At 43.1% G+C, this 16,834-nt stretch overlaps 1 protein-coding gene across 3 annotated transcripts in view; it reads left to right on the plus strand.

Moving 5' to 3' along the window:
• Nucleotides 1-12,406: 12,406 nt before the first annotated feature.
• znf532 (zinc finger protein 532) overlaps nucleotides 12,407-16,834 on the plus strand; it is a 29,669-nt gene continuing 25,241 nt past the window's right edge. Inside the window, exon 1 of one of the 3 annotated variants that reach the window (XM_057818841.1) lies at nucleotides 12,407-12,740. The gene's annotated coding sequence lies outside the window, so the exon portion shown is untranslated. Of the gene's footprint in view, nucleotides 16,774-16,834 lie in introns of all 3 variants that reach the window. The other 2 variants (XM_057818838.1, XM_057818837.1) reach the window with 2 other exon arrangements.

Raw genomic sequence — 16,834 nt, forward strand, 5'->3', positions numbered from 1 at the left:
ATTTGCGATCACTACACAAAAAAATCACAACCACACGTTTTTTTGCCATTCAAAATAAATGGAAACTTTGGACGTGCATAGCTGTCAATGGCATGGATGTGCAAGGCCTGCAAAAATACCATGTAGGCCTACCCAAGGAAAAAAAAAAGCTATATACAAAAAAAAACTATGTAACAAAAGTCATTTTGCCACATATAAAAAAAAAAAGTCATATAACAAAAGCTATTTTGCCGTATAACAAAAAAAAAAAAAAAAAAAAGCCACACCCCCCCCCAAAAATGCCATATAACAAAAGCCATTTTGGCACATACCAAAAAAAAAAAAAAAAAAAAAAAAAAAGCCATATACCAAAAGTCATTTTGCCACATACAAAAAAAAGCCATACACCAAAAAAATGCCATTTTGCCACATACAAAAAAATGCCATATACTAAAAGCCGTTTTGCCACATACCCAAAAAATGCCACAAAAAAAAAAAACAACAACAAAAAAAAGCCATATGCCAAAAGCCATTTTACCATATACCAAATAACACTTTTCGTTCTTGCTCTCTCTGATTTTAAGCATTTTGTGTGGCACTAACGTGACTGCAATGAAAGAATATAAGAAGGTATATAGCATGAGCAAAACGTATTATATCGTGAGGCACCCAGAGGTTCCCACTCCTAGTGTGTGGGTGTATGCATATGTATGTCGCGAATAGAAAGGAATTGTTGGAATAGCAATGCATGTTTTTCTTTGTGAATTCAAGTGCAAATTGCAAACAAAAAAAAAAACGCAACCCTGTTGGTGTGATTTTATCAAATATTGTAAACACCACATTAATCAGTCAATAAAAGTCCTCCCATTCTCGAATGACCTACGTTCATGCAACAAGGGTTTGTTAGGACAGTAGTAGCCTCGAATTAAGAATGAATGATGTATTAAATTGCGGTTGCTTCATGAAAACAAATTTAAATTATCTCCCTTAACACTAGGCGGCAATGTTGCGCAAGTTTAGTGAGCCAAAGCGGCTGCAGAAGACTTGATTGCTTGATTTAACACTATCATTAAAACCTGCTGTGCGCTTGAAACTACTAAGACTGGAAATAGGAAAACTATCACTTACGGCTAATTATAAGGTATTGGTCAATAGGTTCTAAAAGAAAATGTGACTGAAATTATTGATTAGGTTTGCCTCAATTAGTTCCAAAAAAAACAATATAGACCTACACACATGTGAATATAAAAAAAAGAGTAAATGTAGGCCTGTACAAATGTACAAATGTTATAAACAACGTATACACTTGAATAAAAGTGTTGGTCACCTTCTGTAAATGAAAGAAAAAGTACAGTGGTAAGAATAACTAAATAATATAGGAGGCTATAATAGAACTAGAATTAATCAAATTTTTGTTGTGAGCGACTGAGGTAACAGGTAGCACACACCAGGCGGTATTTTTTATTTTTTTAAATAAAATACTACCAATTTCAATGTGGGATTAAACACAGTTAACTGAAAATCATTACTAGTAAGCATACACTCCCACATAAGATATATTTGCATATTAGCCTAAAATAAAATTAAAAAGTGCAAATATTTCCAAAAAACCCCCTCTTCAAATAGTGCAAAAATAAATACTCAGTGTTTCAATGACTTTAGCCTAGGGCTATATTAAAATAAACATTTCCTGATTTGAAAATACAAAATAAATACACTTCAAAAAGTGTAAGTACCGTATTGGCCCGAATTTAAGATGGCCCTGATTATAAGACGACCTCCTCGTTTTCAAGACTCAAGTTTGAAAAAAGACTTTTTGAACACCAAATTAATTTTTATCTGTAAAATAATTACAGTACATCCGAAACAAATAATTATAACAATATATTTGAGAGAAAAAGCATGTTATTTTGCCTCATTCAAATCTTAATATCTGAACATTTAAATATGTAAACTAAAGTGCAATCACATTCGTAAATGAATGGCTTCTGGTTTTTGAAATGAAAATAAACCAATCTGTTGTGATAAAACAACAAATTTGCAATAACTGCATTAACCATCAAAGTGAAGTCTAACTGTAACCGTAGTCTTGAAAAAAATCTGAATACGGAAAAACATTGCAATAAAATAATGCAAACTGGTTAAACTTCAGAGTACCTGAGATCTGTCATGTCAGAACATCGCTTCAATGATATCTGGCGCCATCTAGCGTCGTGAATGGGGAGAGTAGCTGAGCTCTCTCATGACAGAACATCGCTTCAATGATATTTGGCGCCATCTAGCGTCATGGATGGGTATAATGTCTAGACCGCGAATATATGACAACCCCCTCTTTTTCAATCTTATTTCAATGCAAAAAACACTGTCTTATATTCGGGCCAATACGGTAATACTGAAATTGATAGTTCCCACACTGTACTTTTGCCATAACTTTCCGATTAGTAATTGTCTGGGTAGTGACAGTTGTAAATGATACCTTGTTCTTCGTAGGTTTTGGTTTGTCTTCTTTTTCCTGCTATGTTGGTTGCTGGTTCAGGCGTATTACCTTTATTTCCCCCTAGAGTAAAGGAGGACAAACTCCAACATGGGTTTTTCTTTTTTTTTTTTTACTCAGGGGTATTCACCATCTGACTGCGTACACCGAACTGTGATGCCCGTTATCGTTAGCTATTGTTAGCTTGTTGTATTTCCGGTTGACACCATGTGGGGACCTGATGACCAAGGAAAAAGAGGAGTGGGGGGAGTCAGAAAGATAAAAGATTGGGAGCAGTAGAGTGTACACAATCAGCCGTGTGAGGTGTAGAACTCCGTATTTGTGTGAATCCCTTGTGAGTGTGAGTATGTTGGCATCCTATTCTATGCTGCCTGATCGCTAATCCTGAATCCTTAGTTTTTCTACTTGACTGTGCCTGATTGCACCTAGTCAGGCATGAATCCCATCAGACATGTGATAGTCCTGCAGATGAGATGAAATGCTGCGCGGGAGCCGCCCCAGGGTCACGGCCCTTCCCCAGCCAATTGGGGGGGCAAGCTCCCGCAGCCCAGCAAGGGGGCCACCATCATCCCCCCGGGATCCAGGGTGATCCTGCAGACCATCAGCATCCCAATCAACCAGCCTTCAGGGATGGGAGGGATGCACCAACCCCCCCATGCCCACCTCGACCAATGACCGGCCACCAGGCCCACGAGCCACCGCTGCAGCCACTCAACTGACACGGCACAACACGACCCACTAAGCCCAGGGCAAGGCAGGATCCCATTCAGAACAGGCGATACCCAGCCGACCCACCTGCACCCAGCAATGGACCCTCGCCGGAGCGCAGGGAGGATATCAAGGCAGAAAAGAGAGGGTAAGGCGGAAGCAGGAGAGCACCGAGAAGCCGCCGCAGGGTATCTTGGGATCGGAGCCACCCCCGTCCCCACGGCCGGCAGCCCAGGCAAGGAGTAGGCTGCGCCACAGAGAAAAAGTGTGGGACCCACCTACCGTCCTATGACTGTGGCTGCCAGGTTCCCGACTGGCAGCCATTACCCAGCACCGTGATGGGATTGTGTGGGGAGGGTAGTGCAGTGTATGCATTAAAATAGGCGATCCCGGCTTAGGACAGAGGTACTGCCACATAGAAGTTCTTCCCAGCCACCCATCCCACCGCCCCTTGCCGAAGCTCCTCTGTGGAGTATGATGTATGTCATGGGTGTCCAAACCTGTCCTCAAGGGCCGCTGTGGGTCCTGGTTTTTGTTCCTACCAATCGAGCAAAGACAGTTTAACCAATGAAGTTTGTGCTAAAACAAGCAGCACCTGACTGCAATCAACTGATTAGACTAGTGAGACACCAGATTGGTGAAAAGATGTTGTCTTGTTTTGTAATAATGAAATCCAGCACCCACTGCGGCCCTCTGTGGAATAGTTTGGACACCACTGATGTATGTGGTGCGTTAAAAGAGGTGTGGGAATGGCGGGACCTGCTGTGAGAAGGCAACTGTGATGTCACTCCACCTTAACAGGTCCTATCCATCCCACAACCTCAGTGTGTGATGCATTAAAATCAAGGGGGCGCCGGCCCAGGAGTGTACGGCCCTGTTCAGACTCTTCCCACAGGCATGAATCAGCATGTACTGTAGGTGCCAAGTGAAAGATATTTTTCAGTGCAAAGTGAAGAGTGCGTGAGTTAGGAGGCAGGCTCCTGCAGGTGGGGTCCCATCTGCCAGAACCACCGGCCGCAGGGCGAGAGAGGCAACAGGGCCCCAACTAACCACCGGCCGCAGGGCGAGAGAGGCAACAGGGCCCCAACTAACCACCGGCCGCAGGGCGAGAGAGGCAACAAGGCCCCAACTAACCCCCGCCCCAGACCACCGTCAACCCCCTTTTCCTCGCTGCGCGGGCATTCACCCGGTACCCCCGGACAGGCACCACACCGAGCGCTGGAGACCAGGGGATACCCATTCACCCCCCGGCAGGGGACAACATGCCCCACCCCAGGCCCCAGGGGCCAGGAGGCCCTGTCAATGACCCTGCCGACAGGCACGGAGAGGCGGGCGGAGCCGGAGACAGGCCAACGGGGTGGAGGCACACCCCTCCACCCTGCCCCCGGGTCGGGAGGGGCGCGCGGTATGACACCAGGGTGCTCCTCCCCGGTACGCAGTACAAGGAGACGTGGCCCAGGCCGGGCCGATCCGGGTGGGAACTGTGGTCGCCGCCCCCACCAATGTTACTACTTTAAAGGTTGGATATTCATTTCACTTTCTCTTTCAGGGTTTTGTTTTCTATATCATACGGTAAGAAACAAATACATGGCAAAACTTGTGAATTTTATTTGAACTTTGATTCCAATACTTTTGTAAAGAGAGCGCCCACATTTTTAAGTTATGTGACAATAATTCGAAAAGGTGTTACATCACGATACTTTTTAGCCAAAAAGGTTAATATGCTCCCACTAAAAATCAATTTATCATTGTAAAAAGGTGTCACTGTTTAAAAAAATAACAACAACGACAACAGGTTCTGCCAAAATCTTACATTAGAATCGTGTCTACGTTAGCTCACTGGCGGCCATTGACGACACTAGACGTCCAATTCATTTGAACTTGATTAGATGCCCAGCGCCGTGAATGGCACTGAAACCAGAGCATTCACAGCCAGTCTTGTGGGCATTTACAGGTCATTCCCAGTTCATTTTAGGGATGTTCTTGGGTCACTTCCTTTTCAGTGACCCAAAATCAACCTGTAAATGCCCCTAAAGAAAAAGGAATTGACCCAAAATCAACAAGAAATTACATGAAATACCCCAAATGAAGTCATTGCCTGGCATTACCTGCCACTGAGGGCAATTCGTTTGAACTAGGAGGGTTGCAGCGAATTAATTTTGTAGAATTAACCTAGAATGATTCCCTTGCCAGTGTATCGATAATTGTTGTATCGCCATATCGTGAGATCATCGTTATCGCGAGTCTTGTATCACAAATCGTATTGTATTGTGAGGTACCCAGAGGTTCCCACCCCTAGTTATGATGCGCATGCGAATTAAAGATTAGGGCTGCAGCTATCGATTATTTTAGTAGTCGATTACTCAATAAACTAGTTAGTTCGAATAATCCAGTAATCGGATAAGGAACGAAGAATTAAAATACCTGAGCTCAAACGGTACTTAAAAAAAAAGAAATGTGGATCTATGTACAACAAAAGAACAATTGGCTTAGTCACAACGCAAAAATCCGCTAGCTTAAATGCTATAAAATGCTAACTTTTTTTTTTTTTTTATGCTCTTAACAAATGGTTCACACACATACTCCCACAAAAAATGGCTAAATATTCCTATAAACTAAATTATGCATTAAGAAAAAAAATAGCTCAAACAAAAACCTAGCTTATGTTGTTCCTAACAGGGAGCAGCTGGATTCAGCAATGGGAAATGAGGCAGACTAGAGGGCAGTGTATCCACCCATATCAATAAAACTAAATGCAAACACTTTCAAAACAAACCATTACGAAGCCACTTTAATTTAACGAATATTCGAAGCAGCAAAATTTAATTCGAATCTTTTTTTTTTCTAATCGAATACTCGAGTTAATCGATTAATTGTTGCAATACTAATTAAGATCCTTCAGTTCTTCTTGTAAGGACATAAAGTATCAGTGTCATAGACTTCCCATATAAAATGAAGAACGGCTATGTCATACCTGTTAAGTTTCACGATTTGGTCGGGAGACTCCCGATTTTTACCCCAATGCTCACGCCTCACGATTATAAAGCCAAATCTCCCGATTTTCCAAAAATGTCAATTTTTTTTTTTAAACGTTTTTGTTTGTCACCGTTTTGTAACGATACCATTCGGCCCGATTCGGAAAGTGACCAACAACAAATAGCCTGGCCGTCTCCGACTTCCCTGCCCTCCCTCCCCTTCAGAGCTGGAAAAGCCCAACCAAACATCTGACAGGGAGGGAAGAGGCGAAGCACCACCGACTTCCCAAGATGCTGGCACTAATAAACCGGCTTTTAGACTGGTTCAAGTCTTTATTTTGGAAGGAAGAGATGGCGCTGACTCTGGTCGGCCTCCAGTATTCGGGAAAAACGACGTTCGTCAACGTAATTGCCGTAAGTCTTACCTGCCAGCGATAGCTAACTAGCCTAATGCTAATAGCATTAGAGCTAATGATGGGAGAACGATGACGAGGAAGAAGTCGCTGCTTTACTCTGTGTTTTCGTGGATCAAACATCATGGAATATTAAACCACTGCGGTCCTACCCCCACAATATATGAATTTAAGTGAGAAAGCGTATCGTTACTTACTTGAAGTTTAATCATTTAGATTCGCTATTATGCTAAAGCTAAAGTGTATACTATACACTTTATTACATTATATCATTATTACTGTGCTGAAACAAAAAATATAAAGTTTCAATTCTAGGTTACAATTCAATTAAAAAACTGCCATGACAAAGATACTTTTAAAAACAAATATGATTAATTTTCTAAATGATGTAATTAATGTTTTTAATCTTGCTGATTTAGTCTGACGAAACCCTAATTGGAGTGATGGTTGATGAGATGAAGAGGCTGCTGAGGAAGCTGATGTCCAAATTTGTGCAAATGGATGTGATCAGGAAAGCTGAGGATATCCTAGATGTTGATTACAGGAACAAGGAGAACTGGCATGACACAGGCAACATAGCAGTATCACATGATGCCAGACAATACATGGAGCAAGTTGAAGACTATCTCTGATGCCACCAAAAAGAGGTTCTTTGACAGTGTAGTTAATTTTTACACAAGTGTTGTGACCAAAATGAACTTGAAAAAAAATGGTTGCAGTTTGTCTTAGCGATTGTCACGCGCGCGCGCGTCATCGGGGTTGGCAAACAGAAATCTCCCTATTTGCAATTTCTACAACTTAACAGGTATGCTATGTGGAAATATAGGATTTAAATCTGAGACTAGATGAAAAAAGGTGCAAAAATCGGGGGGGGGGGGGGGGGGCGACAAGAGGAAGACTGGGTGCAAAAAATGTGCAATGCCGGGCAAGATAGCTGATGAGTATGAAAATATGGGCTCATATCATGCGCAACAACAAAAGCACAAGGTGAAACTACAGATCGTGGTGGTGTGAGACAAAAGGAAACCTGGAAGCAAACATTGTCAAGTACCCTGATTAGACAAAAGATGGATATCAGAAGAATGCCAGTGTTCATTATCTTGTACTCTACAGCATAATACCTTCAATTAATGAGATGGAAGGATGGGGCTACCTCCTCATTCTTTCTAGCTACTCGTTTCAAGGGAAATATGACGTCACATTACACTTGATGGGGGAGGGGAAGCATACTGTGCCGTCTCCTCCTGCACTGAAGGGCAGGAAACACGATTTGGGCTTTTCAACACTCTGAAATGCACATATTGCCTTGTTAAAAGTGTAGATTTGTGTCACCTGAAAAAATGAATCCATCGTGACCCCGATCATGTTATAAATGCTGGAAGATGTGTGTTGAGGACCAGTAAGCGAGGCCTAAAGGGTGACAGCCAGGTAGGTTAGCATTTTCATTGTTTGGAAATTATGTTTTCATCTGTGCATCAAATCCGGACAAGAATATGAACATTAAGGCTACGCTTACACGACAACGATCTTACGCAATTACACAAAAGTGTCGTTTTGCCGTTATTTTAATTCCACGTTTACACTATCATTATGTGTGGGGAAAACTGCGCGCACACGGAAGCGCAAAAGTGCTCGAAACCTCCAATTTGCCGATGTCGTTTCCTTCGTCCAGGTCAAATAACAACATGGCGAATGCTCTAAATTAGTTTCTGTAATAAGAGTAGTGAATACATATAGTCCCCAGGTTACGACTTACTCGATTTACGCGATCTTGACTTTACGACGCTGGAGTCTCGTCCGCCATTTTGTCTCCAGTCATTTTTCTTTTAAGTCTCATAAACAGTCCCTTAGGCTACGTTCATACTACAGGTCTTAATGCACGAATCCGATTTTTTGTCATATCAGTTTTTTTGGCGTGCCCGTTCAGACTGCCTTTGTCCATTGAGACCGTTCAAGTATTACGCATGCCCACTAATTCGCAGTCCGACACGCGGTGAGCAAGAAGACCCGCATGCGCAGAAGCATCAAAACAAATGACATACGTCATCCGTCATTCCAGGGATATCATATTTTGCTTTTCAAAAGGAGGACACAAATAACAGACATAAATAATCCCCGTTTAGGCTTATATTCAAAGTTTGTATGGATCGATAGCATGCACGCACTGTCCGTGCACGTCACACACACATACGGGCAGTTTGCCCCGACTCTCGGCCGTGTGAGACTCTGCTCACTTGGAGCAGAGAGAAAACTGAGCATTCTCAGGCTTACACTCAACCCATTTTTATTTTTTATGACTTGTCAAGCCCAGCCCTTCCCCAAAAGCCGTGTTCACTGCAAGCTAGGGGCTAATAACGCACAGCTGCATCGCTACGGTAGTGTCTCTCTCGCTATTTGATGACGTAATTGCTGCATGAAATCCGATTTGGGAGAGTGGACAGTACAGACCGCCGCGACAGTCTGGAAAAATGTGGCCCAGATCGGATTTGAACCACATACGAAAGTGACCCAGATCGGATTTGAAATGGTCCAGTTCTATGCGACTTGTCACGTTCAGAACGTCAAGTTAATGCCTCACTCGAGTCGGAAAAACACGAAAAAATCGGATTCGTGCATTAAGACCTATAGTATGAACGTAGCCTTATTTTACCTCAATGTATCATATTTTTACGTTACTTTATTAATATGACGTGTTCTGTCCTCACTAAACGAGACGTTGTTCAGCTTTTCAGACAGCAAACAAGGCAATTGTGTTTTTTGAAGCTTTTGATTTTCCTCACTTTTGACAATTTGTAAAGCTGTAACACGCATCTACACTTATGTTCTATACGACATGCATTTTAACAATAAAACAATTGTTCAAACGTCCATCTAGTCTGATCAATATGTAAATTTAGCAAATTAAATTAGTCTAATTTGCCTAGCAAAAATCCTTAAATGTTATGAATGCTAATGTATTTATAATTTACATAGCAAATCGCTCACTCCTCAAACTGTAGCTGTAACCTTAATTACAAATGCATACACAAACATATATTAGCTGAAACAACTTACAGCCTTATGTGGGCCAAACCAGAGCACAGCTATCCTTTATTCAGTCAGACGTCTGAGTCTGCTCCTCAATCTTATAAGGCGACAATCCAGCCAGACCCAACACTGCCACCAGAGGGCAGTGTATCCTCCATCACTAAAAAAATACAATACTTTTGGATTTTTGGGATTATTTTGGGGTACTTCAAGGGTTAATTCCGATTTATGCAGAAATTTCGAAACCCGGGGACCATAGGCGGAGTTTGACTTTTGTGGCAGTGGGGTGGGGCAAAACATGTTGATTACCCCGAAACACAGTGTCAGCAATAAAATGTATTTACAAGATTAACATTGGGGCAAATAAGTATTTAGTCAACCACCAATTGTGCAAGTTCTGCTTGAAAAGATTACAGAGGCCTGTAATTGTCAACATGGGTAAACCTCAACCATGAGAGACAGAATGTGCATTCTTTCTCCTCCAAACATGATAATCTGTGTTCCTACCAAAAAGTTCTATTTTATCATTCATTCATTCATTCATTTTCCATGCCGCTTATATATTAAATAATTTATTTGCAAATCATGGTGGAAAATAAGTATTTGGTCACCTACAAACAAGCAAGATTTCTGGCTGTCAAAGAGGTCTAACTTCTTCTAACGAGGTCTAATGAGGCTCCACTCGTTACCTGTATTAATGGCACCTGTTTTAACTCATTATCGGTATAAAAGACACCTGTCCACAACCTTAGTCAGTCACACTCCAAACTCCACTATGGCCAAGACCAAAGAGCTGTCGAAGGACACCGGAGACAAAATTATAGACCTGCACCAGGCTGGGATGACTGAATCTGCAATAGGTAAAATGCTTGGTGTAAAGAAATCAACTGTGGGAGCAATTATTAGAAAATGGAAGACATACAAGACCACTGATACTCTCCCTCGATTTGGGGCTTCATGCAAGATCTCACCCCGTGGCGTCAAAATGATAACAAGAACGGTGAGCAAAAATCCCAGAACCACACGGGGGGGACCTAGTGAGTGACCTACAGAGAGCTGGGACCACAGTAACAAAGGCTACTATCAGTAACACAATGCGCTGCCAGGGCCTCAAATCCTGCACTGCCAGATGTGTCCCCCTGCTGAAGAAAGTACACGTCCAGGCCCGTCTGCGGTTCGCTATAGAGCATTTGGATGATCCAGAAGAGGACTGGGAGAATGTGTTATGGTCAGATGAAACCAAAATAGAACTTTTTGGTAGAAACACAGGTTCTCGTGTTTGGAGGAGAAAGAATACTGAATTGCATCCGAAGAACACCATACCCACTGTTAAGCATGGGGGTGGAAACATCCTGCTTCGGGGCGTTTTTTCTGCAAAGGGACCAGGACGACTGATCTGTGTAAAGGAAAGAATGAATGCGGCCATGTATCGAGAGCTTTTGAGTGAAAATGTCCTTCCATCAGCAAGGGCATTGAAGATGAGACGTGGCTGAGTTTTTCAGCATGACGATGATCCCAAACACACAGCCAGGGCAACAAAGGAGTGGCTTCGTAAGAATCATTTCAAGGTCCTGGAGTGGCCTAGCCAGTCTCCAGATCTCAACCCCATAGAAAATCTGTGGAGGGAGTTGAAAATCCGTGTTAGGACAGCCCCAAAACATCACTGCTCTAGAGGAGATCTGCATGGAGGAATGGGCCAAAATACCAGCAAGAGTGTGTGAAAAGCTTGTGAAGAGTTCCAAAAAATGTTTTGCCTCCGTTATTGCCAACAAAGGGTACATAACAAAGTATTGAGATGAACTTTTGGTATTGACCAAATACTTATTTTCCACCATGATTATGGTAAATGGTGTTATACTTATATAGCGCTTTTCCACCTTAGCAAATAAATTCTTTAAAAATCAAACAATGTGATTTTCTGTTTTTTTTTTTTTCACCTTCTGTCTCTCATGGTTGAGGTTTACCCATGTTGACAATTACAGGCCTCTCTAATATTTTCAAGTGGGAGAATTTGCACAATTAGCGGTTGACTAAATACTTATTTGCCCCACTGTACATGCAATGACATTTTTGCCGGGGGGCCGGGGACAACCTGTTGTTGACTAGATTCTTGAATAATGTTGAACGCAGTTAGGCCGTGTACAAAGTTGCTACTTGAAGACATGCTTTTGTACATTGTCGAACTTTCCACATGCTCTGACATCATCATCTTCACCCCCTTCACTAACAAATATATTGGAGCATTATCGCCACCTACTGTTCCGGAGTACGGAAATCCATTGTTACCCAAAACTCACTTTTGCGCGGTCAACTATTTAGACGGCGACGACAGGGGGGAGCATTTTCAAGATTTTCACTCTGTAAGGCGTTTTCAAAATTTTTGCGTTTTCAGGCCCGCAAGCACCATTGGCGTGTAAACAACACGGACCCCCGTTGTCATGTAAATGGCCACTAAGGGAGAGTGGTACTTAAAGCCGTTTAAAAACAAATTCACCGATAGAAACATGTCCATCAAGACCCTGCTGGGAGTACACCTCATCAAATTCCTAGCCACTTGGATCATTACTGTACTAGGACTAATGAAAATCTGACCTTAAGCCTACCTCAAGTATAGTCTCCATATGCTTTAACGTAATAGGATACAATGTAATGCCAAATAAAGGTCCTGTACATAAAAGTGGAGCTGGTATTGACACTCATATTAGACATTCCTCAGTTATTTCTTCCACTCAATCTCCCCCACCTCCATCTGCCGCCCTCTCTCTCTCTTCTTCCTCTGCACCAGCTGCTACTCCAGAGCCAGAGTGGAGAGTCCCTTCCCCACCATCCCCACCAACACCCCCTCCAACGACAGAGACAAAAGGCCTGATTCGCCTGCTGAACACTCCCCCCCTACACCCTTTCCCCCATCTCTATCCTTCCCTTCATGAATGTCCGCGAAGGTGGCGGTGGCGGCGGAGGCAGCCAAAGGCGGAAAGGAGGCCCGGACTGGGAGTGAATCAGTCAACCAGAGTGGGAGGGGGGAGGGGAGGCGAGAAGGGGGAAGAAGATGGAGGCTGGAATGGCTGGGTAAGACACTAAGACAGGTGCTGAGGCCTCGAGAGGAAGACATCATTTTCCAGAGATGGGGAAAGATCTAACTGGGTATGCAATGTTTAGTTATATATTTGCATTTGCATGTTTACGAATGTGCATGTATCCGTGGGGCATGTGGGGAGGGATGGCATCTGTTTGGTAGCAATATAGGTGCATGGATAAGCAGTGTTTGCCTGGGCCACCATTGCTTGGGGATTGGGAGTTGGGAGATCTAGGGTAGATAGATGGTGCTTGGATAATGTTTACTCATGCAAGGTGCAGGTAGGCGCATGTGTACCACGTGTTTTGTCATGCCGATTTTTCTGGCGACTACGAGGAAACTCTTAGGTACATGGATGCTCAGTGTCTTGACTTGGCGGATGAGGTTTTCGGAAATTTCAATGAAAGGAACTGTTCGAGATTTGTTGTTCTGAATACACAACCAATTATGGGTGGGAACCTCTGGGTACCTTACGATACGATACAAGGCTAACGATGATCTCACGGTATGGCGATATAGCACTTATCGAAACATGGGTCAGGTTGTTCTCCCTGTGTTTTTCAAACACTGAGAGAACAGTCTGGGACCCAGCCCATTAACGGCCTCTCAAGCAAGTACAAAATCAATCGACAAATCAGATTCGTTTATTTGCGTGACGTGTTCTTAACGAGCAACGTTACTGTTCCGCATCGGAAGTCGTCTCCACAACAACACAGATGGCGAACAGGAGAGCCGAGAATATGTTCCAATTCACGGTAAAATCAGTTTTAAATGACCAAAAACACATCGACACAAGTCATTGACAACAGTCTGTCTCGCGCTAGCCATGTTGAATAAACTCCGCTCTCCTCGTATGTTTACTTCCGCGCGCAAGTCCCTCGTCCCGCCCGTCGCTGATTGGTCCACTCCGCTGTCTGTTTGCTGTGGCTTGCTCTGCCCTGGAAATTTTATCCGCTTAATGGTGGCCAGACTCAATAGCTGGAACAGCGGTGAGTCTGGAGTACCAGACTAGGGTCAGGAAATCATTTCGTAATATTCTACAACTATTAAACACAATAACAAGCTGTGGATCGGAAGGAGTTTATGACTAGTTGACATCCAATCCATTTGAAGTGGGAAAACGGCAATGATGAACGAATGCCATCCTTCCCAGTTCAAATGAATTGGTCGTCTATGGCAGCCAGTCATACCAATTCAATGCAATTAGTTAATTTTGGGACATTTCAGGTAATTTCCTGTTGATTTTCAGTCACTTCCTGTTCATTTCGGGGCATTTACACCTCACTTCCTATTGGTTTTGGGTTACTGAACAATAAATGACTCGAGAATATCCTCAAATGAGTGGGAAGTGACTCAAAATCAACAGGGAGTAACCAGTAAATGCCCTAAAATGAACAGGAAGTCACCTGTAAATGCCCACAAAACTGGGAAAACTGGCTGTGAATGCCGTAGTTTTAGTACCATTGACAGGGCTAGACATCCAATTCAGCTAAAATGAATTGGCTGTCTAGCGTCGTCAATGGCTGCCAATAAGCTAACGTAGAAACGATTCTAATGGAAGAGTTTGGTAGTTTTAAAATGATGTATCTATTCTTGGTGGGGGCATATCGATAATCTTTTTGGGCTACAAATTATCACGATATATGACCTTTTCGATATACAGTATCATCACACCCCTAACACCAATACCTAACTCAGTTGATTTGAAGCATTGCACCCTCCAATATCCATACCTACCATCATCACCCCATCTTGATTTCTTCAACATCCTCAACCTCATTAAAAACAATTCTATTCTCCTTAACCAGTGTTGCCATTTACCATATCGTTTTTACTATAAGTCGCACTAGCCAAAACTATTAGGCCCCTTTCATAAACATATCCATGTAAATTCTCATGTAAGGTGACGCGGGATTTACTCGCGTCAATGCTTTCACGCATGGAGAGATATCCCGGGAATGGCGCGGGTTGGACACTTTCACAGACTTGTCCAGTGTCTCTCTGTGCGGGGAGGGCTGCTGGCGCGATTTTATAACCCGGACATTACGTCATTTTTGGTCGGCATCAGCGGTCACATTCTGTTGGTCAGATTGTGTTTTATTACAGAGGCGGATGTGGGACCGTTTCCGAAGTCAATTCAAGCTCATCAAGACTGTATTTAAGCCCAGGCGATCCAAGAGAAGGGTGCCGAGATATTAACTTACTTGGTGCCATTCGACACCTTGAACTCTCGAATTTCGTGCATTTGCTAGCTTATTCGTCTGCCACCCTTGTTTTGAAATCCCCTACGTAGTGCTTGTATTTGAGTGTTTTGTTGTCTTATCGGCTCTCTGCCTACCGCTTAGGTTAGTATTATTGATCCCCGTCGACCTACTGTCACGGACGCATTTTGTTATACCCCCTTTCCCGCAATCATGTGTATTTTTGTATTTAATAAACCATTGAACGCATCCCTCCGTTGTTTTCTGCTTTGAGGTTCAACCTTGTTCCCGCAGTTGAGGACCCTAACATCGGCAACAAAATAAACCACACATTTCCAAAGATAGCCGATCCAGTAGCAATTTAATTTCGTTATGTTTCAGTTTGCAATGTTTTTCACTGCTTTTAATCTTACTGCGAAGAAAGAGGAGGTAACGATCAGCCCGCCATGATATTTACGTCATCAGCCATCGTGTTGTGTGACCCGGAAATTTAACGCTTGCTTTCACGCACACCGCTTCCCGGGAAAGTCCCGGACATTATACTAAGACGCGACCCATTAAATGTCCGTGTAATCTCCGTGTTGGTCAACCCGGGAAATTGAGTTCACATACAAGGCTGCCCATTTAAATGTTGATCACGTGTATGTGAAAGGGGCTTAAGTCACAGTTTTGAGAGGATTTAATCTATTTCAGAGAACAAGAACAAACATTATGAATTATAGTCAATAAAACGGAGTACAACAGTCTGAACGGGTGTCTGGTATTATAACATGGTAACAGTTAGTAGATGACTATACCCTAAACAACTAGTACCATACCTTGTTTACTGAACTCTCGATCTCACTCCAAAACACTACCAAATCTATTCAAGTTTTCATAATCGCTTCCGAAATGTGACATATTTATGTCCCACTGCTGTTGCCATAGTGTGCACTTCCTGGGGGTGTTGTATTACAGTATAAAAGGAATCTCTGTGATGTGTCGGTGACACATATGCTGAGAAGCAAACTGATGACAATAAAGGAATTGAATTGAATTAACAATTCTGCCTACTAGAGTGCCATTCTTACAACTGTAAGCCTGAAAAAACATATATAAGTCGTGCCTGAGTATAAATCGCAGGCCCAGCCGAACTATGAAAAAATAGTGTGACATAGTCTGGAAAATACAACATACAAGTTACTACTGCGAAAATTTATTCACTAACGATAACGTTTTCTGATCTTGCCAATATTCATCTGCATTTTCATAAGACAAAAACAAAAATGGGATATACTGTCCTGGGAGTTGAGCATCCTGCCTGCTGCCTGTGAGCTCCTGAGGCCGCACTGCAGCTCTGGGCTTTATGTCAAGGGAGCAGAACTAGCTTAAACCAGTTTGAGGCAGACACAGAGCTGATGGGAACAATGCTGTCTCTGTGTCTTCTAAGAGGTATTGCGCTATTTTGCGCCGATCCAAATGAGGACTTTTGCATCTCGACCACCGGCTACCACGGAACAAGTGTCTAGGTTGCGGCTGTTCGCTATGCGGCAAAGACTCGCAGAAAAGCAAGCAGGGAGGTTTGGGAAAGGACGAGGGGCAGAGGGGGGTGGCTGCCTGGAAGTCTGTGAATCTGCAGCCCAGACACACACACACATAAACACACACATAAGGCATGATCTATGTGTCTTGTTTGTATGTCTGCTTGCTGCGTAAGAGGATTCTTCCCAGGACCACCAGCACTACCCTGGATGTAACCTGACCCTGGCATCTGGGCCTTCTGTGAAGAGGCAGGATTTTTTTGTTGTTATTGCCAGGGTGGGGTGCATGGCTTTTTAAGGGTTAGCAGTGGGAGTGTGTTTGTTGCAGGATGGGAAAAAAGGAAGGTTGGCTAGTGGCTGCAGAGGAAGGAAGCGAGGGGGTGAGAAGTGGATGATTTTTCTTGCATGTTTGTACGACTGATCTTCATTTCACGCAAATGA

Source organism: Corythoichthys intestinalis, chromosome 17 (genome assembly GCF_030265065.1).
Source record: "Corythoichthys intestinalis isolate RoL2023-P3 chromosome 17, ASM3026506v1, whole genome shotgun sequence".
Taxonomy (NCBI): Eukaryota; Metazoa; Chordata; class Actinopteri; order Syngnathiformes; family Syngnathidae; genus Corythoichthys; species Corythoichthys intestinalis.